The sequence below is a fragment of the Pongo pygmaeus genome, chromosome 1 (genome assembly GCF_028885625.2).
Source record: "Pongo pygmaeus isolate AG05252 chromosome 1, NHGRI_mPonPyg2-v2.0_pri, whole genome shotgun sequence".
NCBI classification, from domain to species: domain Eukaryota; kingdom Metazoa; phylum Chordata; class Mammalia; order Primates; family Hominidae; genus Pongo; species Pongo pygmaeus.
This window is the reverse complement of record NC_072373.2, coordinates 50,159,241-50,171,221: the sequence shown is the minus strand read 5'-3', so window position 1 is coordinate 50,171,221 and position 11,981 is coordinate 50,159,241. Positions and strand designations below refer to the sequence as shown.

The following is an 11,981-nucleotide window of genomic DNA, read 5'->3' as shown; positions in this document are numbered from 1 at the left end:
TATACCTAGACGTGAAGTTGCTGAGTGTCATGGTAACTCTATGTTTAACATTTTAGAGAACTATCAAACAATTTTGCAAAGCAGTTGCACAATTTTACATCCCTACCAACAATATATGTGTTCCCATTTCTCCACATTCTCTCTAACACTAGTTATTGTCTACCTATGTAATTATAACTATCCTGGTGGGTATAAAGTGGCATTTGATTGTGGTTTTGACTTGCATTCCCTAATGACTAATGTTGTTGAACATCTTTTCGATGTTTTTTTGCCAATTTGTGTATCTTCTTCAAAGAAATACCTATTCATATCCTTTGTGTACTTTTAAATGTGTATTTGTCTTTTTATTGTTGATTTGTAAGAATTCTAAATATATTCTGGATACAAATCTCTTATTAGATATGTAATTTACATTTTTTTCTCACTTTATAGGGTTTCCTTTTCACTTTCTTATAATATTTTTTATGATGCAAAAGTTTTTAGTTTGACAAAAAACAATTTACCCAGGTTTTTTCCCCTTTGGTTGGTTGTACTTTCAGTGTTGTATCTAACAAGTCATTACCTAACTAAAAGTCATGAAGATTTACTTTATAAAATGTTTATAGTTTTAGCTGTAATGTAGGTCTGTGATGAATTAATTTCAGTTAATGCTGTGTATGGTGTATAAAATGGGTTCATCATTCTTCTGCATGTGGATTTTCAGTAGTTCCAGCACAATTAACTGAAAAAAAAAATTTCTCCATTAAATAATTTGACATTTTTGTTTAAAATCAATTGACCATATAGATAAGGATTTATTTCTGGACTCAAAATTCTGTTCCATTGATTGATATATCTATTGTTAGGCCAGTACCACTCTGACTTGATTATTTTAACTTTGTAGACTGTTTTGAAATCATGAAGTGTGATTCCTATAACTTTATTCTTTTTCCAATATTATTTTGGATATTCTGGGTCCCTTGAAATTTTATACGAATTTCAGAATAGTTTTTACACTTAGGCAAAAAAGCTGAGATTTTTATAGAGATTGTGTTGAATCTGTAGACCATCATGGGGAGTAATATTGTCATGTTAACATACTAAGTCCTCTAATCTATAAATATGGAATATTTTTCTATTCCTTTAGATCTTATAATTTCTTCCAATAATGTTATATAGTTTTCTGAATATGTCTTACATTTCTTTAAACATATTCCTAAATATTTTATTCTTTTTGATGCTATTGTAGATGCAATTGTTTTCTTAATATTATTTTCAGGTTGTTTATTGCCAGTGTGTAGAAACACAGTTGATTTTCATCTATCGGTCTTGTATCCTGCAACCTTGCTGAAATTGTTTACTGGTTCTAATAGTTTTTTAATGGAGTCCTTAAGACTTGCTATGTACAAGGTCCATGTTACTTAAGTAGAAATAATTTATTTCTTCCTTTCCAATTGGGTCTTTTACTACTACTGCTAGCCTAATTGCTCTGGCTAGAGCAATGGAAGTATATTGGATTTTGTTTAAAAAAATTACCTATTGACACGATCATGAATTCTGTCCTTTATTCTATTAATATGGTATGTTACATTAATTCTTTTCATATGTTAATTCAACCTGAGATAAATTCCATTTGAGCATGGTGTGAATTTTTTTTGTATGTGTTGCTGGATTCAGTTTGTAAATATTTTGAAAGAGATTTTTGTGTCAATAATCATAAAAAATACTGGTGCAGTATACCCTTTCCCTGAGTTGTCTTGTCGGATTATGATATCAGGGCAATACTGACTGCATAGAATAAGGGCATAAGTGTTTCTTCCTTTTCCATTTTCAGAAGAGTTTGTAAAGGATTGGTATTAACTTTTAAATGCTTGATAAAAATCGCCAATGAAGTTACCTGGAATGGAAATGTTGTTTGCAGACATTTTAAAATTCCTAATTAAGTCCTTGCTTATTATAAGTCTGTTTAGATTTTCAATTTCTTATTGAGTCAGTTTTGAATGTAACTTTTTAGGAACATGGTAATTGTATCATAGATTTACTGGCATACAGTTCTTCATAGTATTTCCTTATAGTCATACTTATTTCTGTAAAGGCATTAGTAATGTCAACTATTCATTCCCGATTTAGCAATTTGAGTCTTCTGTCTTGTTAGCATGATCATAATGGCTAAATGTTTGTCAATTTTGTTGATTTTTTTAAAAAATCTTTTGGTTTTGTTCATTTTCCGTATTGTTTTTTCTCTATTTTATTTATTTCCACTATAATCTTTATTATTTTCTTTGTTCTGTTTGATTTGCATTTAGTTTGACCTTTTTTTTCTGGTTTCTCAAGGTGAAAGTTTAGGTAATCGATTTAAAGTTTTCCTTCTTTTTTAAATACAGGCATTTACACAACTAAATTTCACTCTAAGCATTGTTTTAGCTGTATACCACAAATTTTAGCATGTTGTGTTTTCATTTTTTTTAATCTCAAAGTATTTTCTAATTTACTTTGTAATGCCGTCTTTTACTCATTGGTTATTTAGGAGCACATTGTTTAATATCCACATATTTGTGAGTTTCCTGAAGTTCCTTTAATTGTTCTAACTTAATTCTGTCGGGAGAACATACTTCATATGATTTTAACACTGTTAAATTTGCTGACACATATTTCTTAGCCCAGTATGTTGCTTATTCTGGATAATGTTCCATGTATGCTTGACAATGTATATTCAGCAAATTGAAATGTTCTGTAGATGTTCATTTGTTCTAATTGGTTTAAAGGGTTCTGCATTCTCATTGGTCTTCTAAATAGTCACATCATCGAAAGTAGGCTGTTAAAGTCTCCAATTATTATTGTTGCATTGCCCATTTCATGCCTTCAATTTTGTTAGTCTTGCTTAATGCATTTTGGGGTTCTGTTGTTAAATACATATATGTCTATAATTATTATCTTCTTGATGAATTGACCCTTTTAATGATAAAACATCCTTCTTTAGTAACTTTGTCTTTTTAAAAATTCTTTTTCTGGGGTCCGGGTGCAGTGACTCACACCTATAATTACAGCACTTTGGCTGAGGTGGGCAGATCATGAGGTCAGGAGTTCGAGACCAGCCTGACCAACATGGCAAAACCCGTCTCTACTAAAAATACAACAATTAGCTGGGTATGGTGGCAGGTGCCTGTAATCCCAGCTACTACTCAGGAAGCTGAGGGAGGAGAATTGCTTGAACCCAGGAGGTAGAGGCTGCAGTGAGCCGAGATCGTGCCACTGCACTCCAGCCTGGGTGACAAGAGCAAGACTCCGTCTCAAAAAAAAAAAAAAAAATTCTTTTTTTCATAGTATTAGTATAGTCACTCCAACTCTCTTAAGATTGCTATTTGCATGATACAAAATTTTTCATTCTTTAACTTTCAACCTATTTTTATCTTTGAATCTAAAGTGTGCTACCAATAGACAGTGTGTAGTTGAATCTCGTTTTTTGCACAATCTAACAATTCCTGTCTTTGGTTAGATTGTTAAAAACATTTGCATCTAATGTTATTAATATGGTTTGACTTATGGCTGTCATTTTGCTTTTCATTTTCTATATGTCTCATGGTTCATTCTTCTCTTCCTCCTTTACTAAACTGTCCCTTCCAGGGAAAAACTGCTGCCTTAGACTGGGAGATGAGAGTGAAGTGAGTTTCCTTTTCTTGGCTGAATCCATTGAGAATAGGGCTTAAGTCACACTGAGCTGGGGATCAGGCATGTCTTTAATATAACAGACTTCCATAGTTCTTACTCAGATTTAGTATTATAGATTTTCCTGAATAAATATTTCTCCATTTCCTCTGTGTTCTTAGGACAGTTTCCAGTGACTAAATGTTTTTTTTTTTTAACAATTTTCACCAGTTATAGTTGTTTCACTGGGGAGAGGGTTCACAGAGGTCATTACACACCCATCCCAGAAATGTTTCTGCCATACCATTTTATATGTCCTCTGAGGAACTTGAGGCAATGCGCATAAGTTCTTATCAGTGTCAGAGCAATACAAAGTATATCCAATATATGCTTCTGGGATTCCTCATCTCTGATTTTCAATTTCTCTTCTGACATGGAAAAATATAAAGAAAGAAAGGACATCTGGGCACTTCTTTTTTACTTTATACTTTCAATTGATGAGTTGGAAAAGACAGTGGAACTGAACAACCCAAAGGCCTGCTAGAGATTTTCAGCTTTCCACAGCTCTCACTAAAACTGTTGCTATGGCCAGGCACAGTGGCTCACACCTATAATCCCAGCACTTTGGGAGGCCGAGGCAGTGAATCACTTTAGACCAGGAGTTTGAGACCAGCCTGGCCAATATAGCAAAACCTTGTCTCTACTAAAAATACAAAAATTAGTTGGGCATGGTGGCGCATGCCTGTAATCCCAGCTACTTGGGAGCCTCAGTCATAAGAATTGCTTGAACCTGACAGGCAGAGGTTGCAGTGACCTGAGATCACACCACGGCACTACAGCTTAGGTGACAGAGTGGGACTCTGTCTCAAAGAAAAATTAAAATAAATAAAGTGTTTATATGTAAGCATAAATCATATTCATAACAGCACTTTTGTTGGGTAGACTGATGGTACTTTTATACCTCCTGAATTAAAGTTCATATAAATGTGTGCTCGAAATGTCTAGACTGAAATATGATGTCTGAACCTGTCAATGTCTGAGAGAAACCTTTTATATCAATCTGAATAGTTTAGATTTGATCCTTGCCCCTAACTCTTGTACAGATCTTGAAAATGTACTACAAATAACGCCTATAGCGGAAAAAGGACCTTTACTGTAAGGTATATGTGTCATAGTTGCTAAAGAACAATATTAGAAGTACATAAAAAATTCTACCAGGACTATGAGCCACTTTTGCCTCTAATAAAGTACCTGTTAAGAATATAACTCAAAATCTAATAAGAGACAAGTGGCAAATATAGTTATTGTAAATTTTTATTTTTTAAAAAAATGGTATTTCAAGTTTCAGCTCCAACATGCAAAGAGCTTTGAAGTTGTCATTTGGGGACTTACAAGAAAAAATAACTGAACAAACTGGGGGGAAAATAATTTTCTTGAGGTTGCAGGGCAAACCAGCTTTCAGAAATCCAGAAAGATGGACAAGTTCACGAAAACATAGCTGAATTCAGTTGATCTGGTGCAGAAGCTGCTGAAACTATAAACTTGTAGAGACAGTTAAATAGTAATGTTGATGAATGGATGAGGGTTAAGTGTAGACTTCCTTCAGAGTGAAAGACGCCTTGGAGTTGCATTCTCAATACTTTCATGGAAATCCAGCAGGTTTGAAAAGCCAAGAAAGCTCACTTCTTATTTTTGGCAGGAAGAGGTGAAAGATACCATTTTGAAGTATGACCAATGTGTTCTCCAGATGAATAATAAACGTCCATTGTCCAGTGAAAAATATTTCACCAGAGCCTTATCTCACATAGGCAGAAAAGGAACTTCAGCCCACCTCTAGCCTTCCTGTGTCATCCAAGGTGCCGGTGGGTGGTGGGGAGGGAGCAAAGGTGAAAAACTTAGGTCACAGTCCAGGGACTTGTTATCAAAGAGGTTTCACGACTTACTTGCTCATAGTCACATGTCCAGTTGAAGTATAAAAGCATATTTACTAGTTTCAAAATAGACACTCTTGAGGCTTCTAATACAGAACTGAATTTAAAACAAAACAAAAATAGCTTTTCTTTTACAACAGGTTTGCCACCAGAACACAGGTATTGTAAAAACCAACCCTAAAAACCACAATGGAAAGTGAATAAAATTTGTATCCACATGGTTGTCTTGGACCCCAGCTTGAGGCAAGTCTACCACTACCAGCCATCTGATCTATAAATGCAGTAGCATTGACAAAAGAACCACTGAAAATTTTGAGAAGGAGGCTGCTGAGATGGGAAAGGGCTCCTTCAAGTATTCCTGGGTCTTGAATAAACTGAAAGCTGAGTCTGAGTGTGATGTCACCATTGATATTCCCCTGTGGAAATCTGAGACTATCAGATACGACTATCATTGATGCCCCAGAACACAGAGGCTTTATCAAAAACATGATTACAGCCACATCTCAGGCTGGCTGTGCTGTCCTTATTGTTACTGCTCACATATACATCACAGTAGATGAATTTGAAGCTGGAATCTCCAAGAATGGGCAGAGCCATGAGCATGTCCTTCTGACTTCCACACTGAGTGTGAAAGAACTAATTGTTGGTTAGCAAAATGGATTCTGCTGAGCCACTCTACAGCCAGAAGAAATACAACGAAATTGTTAAGGAAGTTAGCACTTACAGTAATTGGTTACAAACCTGCCATAGTAGCATTTGTGCCAATTTCTGGTTGGAATGGAGACAACATGCCAGAGCCAAGTGCTCACATGCCTTGGTTCAATGGGTGGAAAGTCACCTGTAAAGATGGCAATGCGGTGGAACCACACTGCTAGAAGCTCTGGATTGCATCCATCCAAACCAATGCCTTCAACCAACAAGTTGTATCTGCCTTTCCAGGATGTCTACAAAATTGGTAGTATTGGTAATGTGCCTTTGGGCTGAGTGGAAACTGGTGTTCTCAAACCCAGCATGGCGCTCCCTTTGCTCTAGTCAATGTTACAACTGAAATAAAGTCTGTTGAAATGCACCACGAAGCTTTGAGTGAAGCTCTTCCTGGGGACAGCATGGGCTTCAATATCAAGAATGTATCTGTCAAAGATGTTCGTTGTGGCAATGTTGTTGGTGACAGCAAAAATGACCCACCAATGGAAGCAGCTGGCTTCACTGCTCAGGTGATTATCCTGAACTATCCAGGCCAAATCCCTGCTGGCAGTGCCCCTGTACTGGATTGTCACACAGCTCACCTTACTTGCAAGTTTGCTGAACTGAAGGAAAAGATTGATTGCCATTCTGGTAAGAAGCTGGAAAATGGCCCTAAATTCTTGAAATCTGATGATGCTGCCATTTGTTGATGAGGTTCCTGGCAAGCCACACATGTTGAGGCTCCTCTGACTATCCTCCTCTGCGTCCTTTGGCTGTTCGTAATGCGAGATAGACGGCTGTCGTGGTGTCATCCAAGTAGTGGACAAGAAGGCTGCTGGGAGCTGGCAAGTTCACCAAGTCTCCCCAGAAAGCTCAGAAGGTTAAATGAATATTATCCCTAATACCTGCCAACCCAGTCTTAACAGTTGTGGAAGAAGAGCCTCAAAACTCTTTGTTTCAACTGGCCATTTAAAAGACTGGCTAATGATAATAATGCATCATAAAACCTTTAAAAGGAAAGGAGAATGTTTTGTGGGCCATTTTTTGTTTTTTTGTTTTTTTGCACGTGGCAGTTTTAAGTTATTAGTTTTTTAAAAACAACTTGACCAAAAATCTGTCACAGAATTTGAGACCCATTAAAACAAAGTTTAATGAGAAAATAAATAAAAAGGAAGGTTTGTAACATAAAAATAAAATACTTCATCAAACCTAAGCCATAAAAATACATATTTTTCCCTGAGTCCTTGGGTCTTCATTTCTGAAAACCCCCATATCATGTAAAACTTATATTAAATAAATTTGTTATGCTTTTCTCTTGTTAATCTTTCTTGTATATGGGTGAGAGAAAGATATTACTTTTTCTCTTCTATAAGTTCAAAATACTTATTTTATATTGAGACATAGCAGCAAATATTTGTGGGTCAGCACAAGTCTCTGGAACCAAGTCTTTTGGAAAGAGTGGTTGATCAAAGTATTTTTATTTGGCCAGTGCCAAAAAATAACTACAAAATAACTAATTTTCAAATATATGCTATAAATTAGTTCTAAATAAATATAAATATTGAAAATAATTTAGGTTTCTAATTAGTGTTTCCAGACTGCATCAACCTAGAGAAGGTATATATGTCACCATAAGGGAAACAAGCTGTTTTTACTGGTTCAGCTCTCATCTTCAGAATTGTTATCCATAATGACACTTCTAGCTCCTGCTCCAGTCTCTCTGGAATACTCGGGAAATCTCAGAAGATGTCTCATATAGTGGCCTTTGAAGACATTATCAGGGTACTTACCATTCAGTATGCACCTATCTGACTCTGAAGATGGCTACAAGGATCTCAGGTCACTTTTTGCAGAGGCTCCAGGCCTGTACCCAGGGGAAATGACCCTCCAAAAGTGGTAGTTCTTGCTCCTTGCTTGAATTGCAGGGGATGAATAGAAGAAAATGGTCTAGGTATTCTGAGTCATTTACATTATGATCACCTCAAGATTATCTTTCCATCTGTCCTTGGGTCAGGCTGCATTACTCTCTCTTAAAATAAAATTTTTCCCATGAAAAGATTAGTCCATCCTATAATAGAGCTAAAGAAACCTTCTAGATATGACAAATTATAGTTATTCTTTCAGCTTTAGTTACATATTTGATTAGAAGCCTCTTAATACACTAATACAGGTAAAACAGTAAAATTCAAGGTTATTGGAATTTTTCTTTTTTTTTAGAACACATGTAGTTTTTTGATTTAACTTTTATTTTAAGTTCAGGGGTACATATGCAGGTTTGTTACGTAAGTAAACATGTGTCATGGGGGTTTGTTTTACAGATTATTGTATCATCCAGCTATTAAGCCTAGTACTCATTAGTTAGTTTTCCTGATCCTCTCCCACCTCTCCAACTCCACCTTCCAATAGGCCCCAGTGTGTGTTGCTCCCCTCTATGTGTCCATGTGTTATCCTTTAAGTCCCACTTGTAAGTGAGAACATGTGGTGTTTGGTTTTCTGTTCCTATGTTAGTTTGCTAAGGATAACGGCCTCCAGATTCATCCATGTTCCTGCAAAGAACATGATCTTGTTCTTTTTTATGGCTGCATAGTATTCCACAGTGTATACATACCACATTTTCTTTAGCCAGTCTACCATTGACAGACATTTAGGTTGATTGGCTATTAGAATTTTTCTATAGGTGCTATTATTTTCCTAATAGAAATATTTATATTTAACATGTACAAAAAACCATATAAACAGAAAGTAAATAGGGAAGTCTGTTTTACTCTAGAAGTTTCTGACTTTCCAGCACATACTACAAAAATATATACCATTTTTTTTCCAGAGCAGTATAGCAACAACTCATTCAAGATTTTGAATATTGTCTTTACAAAGCTTATTATACATCATAAATTAATCTCCTAAATAAAAAAATTTCTCCATCACTATTTCATCCATTATCAACTGCTAACCACTCATCTCTTCAAGAACGACACATTCCTTCAGTTCTAGATCTATCTGTATCACTTATACTTCTTAAGGTATATTTATACTGTGACCTCAACCTCACTCTGCTTCCAGCTGCACACTGCTTTAATTTTTATTTCATGTCATCTCTGTTGGACATACATTTAAGACAACTAGTGGTATGAAAAAGCACTCAGGTTCTTCCTATCTGTGAAATTCTGTGTCCTAGGACCAAAGATAAATCACCTATGGGCAAGGAAAGCTTTTTATGTTCTCCTTCTTGGGCCTATTTAGCTTAAAGCATTTACTGAATCGTATGCTACGGGGTTCAACTGTTTTCCAGAAGATCCAATAACTTGGAGATATAAAATAATAAAAATTAAAAAAATAAGTAAAACAATTTGAAGCATTGTATCAAAGTAAGGAAAAAAAGAACGTAACTCACTGAGAATAATGGGCAGCATAAGTTATATTAAACTTTCTTAAACAATTATGATGGTAGAATAGAGCATATTTTCATTTCAAAGGACTAAGTCTCAAACACATTTTTTATAAATAAACTTTTTAAAAATGTTTTATTTTGAAATATTATGGGAAATGAGTATTATTTTTGTCTCCTTTTCATTTTTGTCAGTAATTATTTGCTTGAGAATAGTTTCTTATTATTAAATGTTAAGGTTAGGTTAACTCCCTTTGTGCATATGGAAATGTAGAGACTTAATAGTATCTTATTTTCCAAAACTGTAAGTAACGAGACTTTCTTTCCCCTTGTTGTTATTAAAATTTCAGCTGTCGCTTTAGCACTACTACTCTTCGAATATGCAATCACCTGTTTGGAAAGAAGAGATAAAAGTCAAATTTCTACTATATTAAAACATAAGTCTCAAAAGATGGAGTGGACATACTTTACCCTATTCCTCTCATTAAGTACAGATCAAAACCTCAGACATTATATGTAAAAGAAACATAAGAAGACTCTGAAAGTGGAGACAAGACTGGCTAGGGACTGTGGGACCAAAGAATGACAGCAGTGTGTTTTCTGAGTTTCGCTTTTATCTCATACATCCTGGATTGGGTGCTAGAGAATCCAGCAACCCAGAAATATCATCACCTGTAGCTAAGAGATTTTTCTCATGAAAAGCCTGCTCTCTCTAACCAAAAGAGGAGGAAAGAGGCACCTAGCAAGACAGAAAACTTTTAGATAATAACAGCACAACTCCAGTCAAACATTTATGGAAATGCATAACGAAGTCTCCCAACCCCATCAGCAAAGGCTAGACGGGAGCTTGGACTCCACCCTCATTAGATGGAAACATGGTACCCAAATTCCCCCACATGATAGTATCAGAGAAGGTGGAGTAAGAAACCAAGACCTTCATTCCTGTCCCAAGGTAACTCCTGTCACACCTTCGTAGTGTCAGTGGAGACCATGCAGGCAATCAATCTACATGCTGACCCGGCCGTTACAAGACACCAAGTTCCCTCCTTGCCATGTTAGTGTCTGTATTAGTCAGGGTTCTCTAGAGGGACAGAACGAATAGGATTAATATAGAAAAGAGAGTTTATTAAGGAGTATTAACTCACACGATCACAAGGTTCTACAATAGGCCATCTGCAAGCTGACGAGCAAAGAGGCCAGTCTGAGTCCCAAAGCTGAAGAACTTGGATTCTGATGTTTGAGGATAGGAAGCATTCAACACAGGAGAAAGATGTAGGCTGGGAGGCTAAGCCAGTCTAGTCTCTCCATGTTCTTCTGCCTGCTTTCTATGCTGGCCGCACTGGTAGCTGATTAGATGGCACCCACCCGGATTGACAGTGGGTCTGCCTCTCCCAGTACACTGAATCAAATATTAATCTCCTTTGGCAACACCCTCACAGACACACCCAGGAACAATACTCTGCATCCTTCAATCCAATCAAGTTGGCAGTATTAACCATCACAGTGTCCAAAGAGAATGAATAGGAAAAATAAAGGACATTTACGACCTCAAGCAATAATGAAGGCTGCCTTGTCCCTCTGCCTAGTATCAGTAGAGGTCATGTGGGACAAAGTAACAAGGTACTTCTCCTCCCAGATAGGATGATGCCATCATAGACCTAGTGAGAGCCTAAACTCCCATCCCTGCCGATCAGTAACAAAGTACAACTTCCCCTTTGTGTATCAGTGAAGGCCACCCTCACCTGGCAGTAATGAGGTAGCACTTCTGCCAGTGTGGTATTAGAGGAGGCCTGCTGAAACAGAAGATTTAAATAAGATCTGGATTCTCATAGCCTAATACTCAATATGTCCAGAATACAGTAGAAATTTACTTATCATACCAAGAACCAGGACAATCAACTTGAATGAGAAAAGACAATCACTGCTCAACTGAACTGAATCTCAGGGATATGCGAACCTGTAGCAAAGAATCAAACATCTGTGTCATTGCAGTCCCATGAGAAGATAAAGAAGGTGAGACTAAAACAGTACTTAAAACAATGTCTGCAAATTTACCAATTTTGGCAAAAGGTACAAATTACAGATACAAGAAGCCTAGTGTAAGCATAATAGAACTTGAGGCCCATTTCTTTGCTGTCAAACTTTTCATTATCTCCTCATTCATGCAAAGAAGGAGGAGGTGAAGAAGAAAAAGAAAGAAAAAGAAGGAGAGCACAGAAGTAGGAGGAAGAAAAGGAGATGAAGAATAAGAAGCAGCAACAGTTTAGTGTACCTTAAACAGGATGAACCCAACAAATTCCATGCCAAGACGCATGGAACCTATGAAAACTAAAGCATAAAAAAAAATTGAAAGCAGC

At 36.3% G+C, this 11,981-nt stretch overlaps 1 pseudogene; it reads left to right on the top strand.

Annotated features, from left to right (window-relative positions):
• Nucleotides 1–5,839: 5,839 nt before the first annotated feature.
• On the top strand, nucleotides 5,840–7,141 carry LOC129020891 (elongation factor 1-alpha 1-like; annotated as a pseudogene).
• Nucleotides 7,142–11,981: the final 4,840 nt, after the last annotated feature.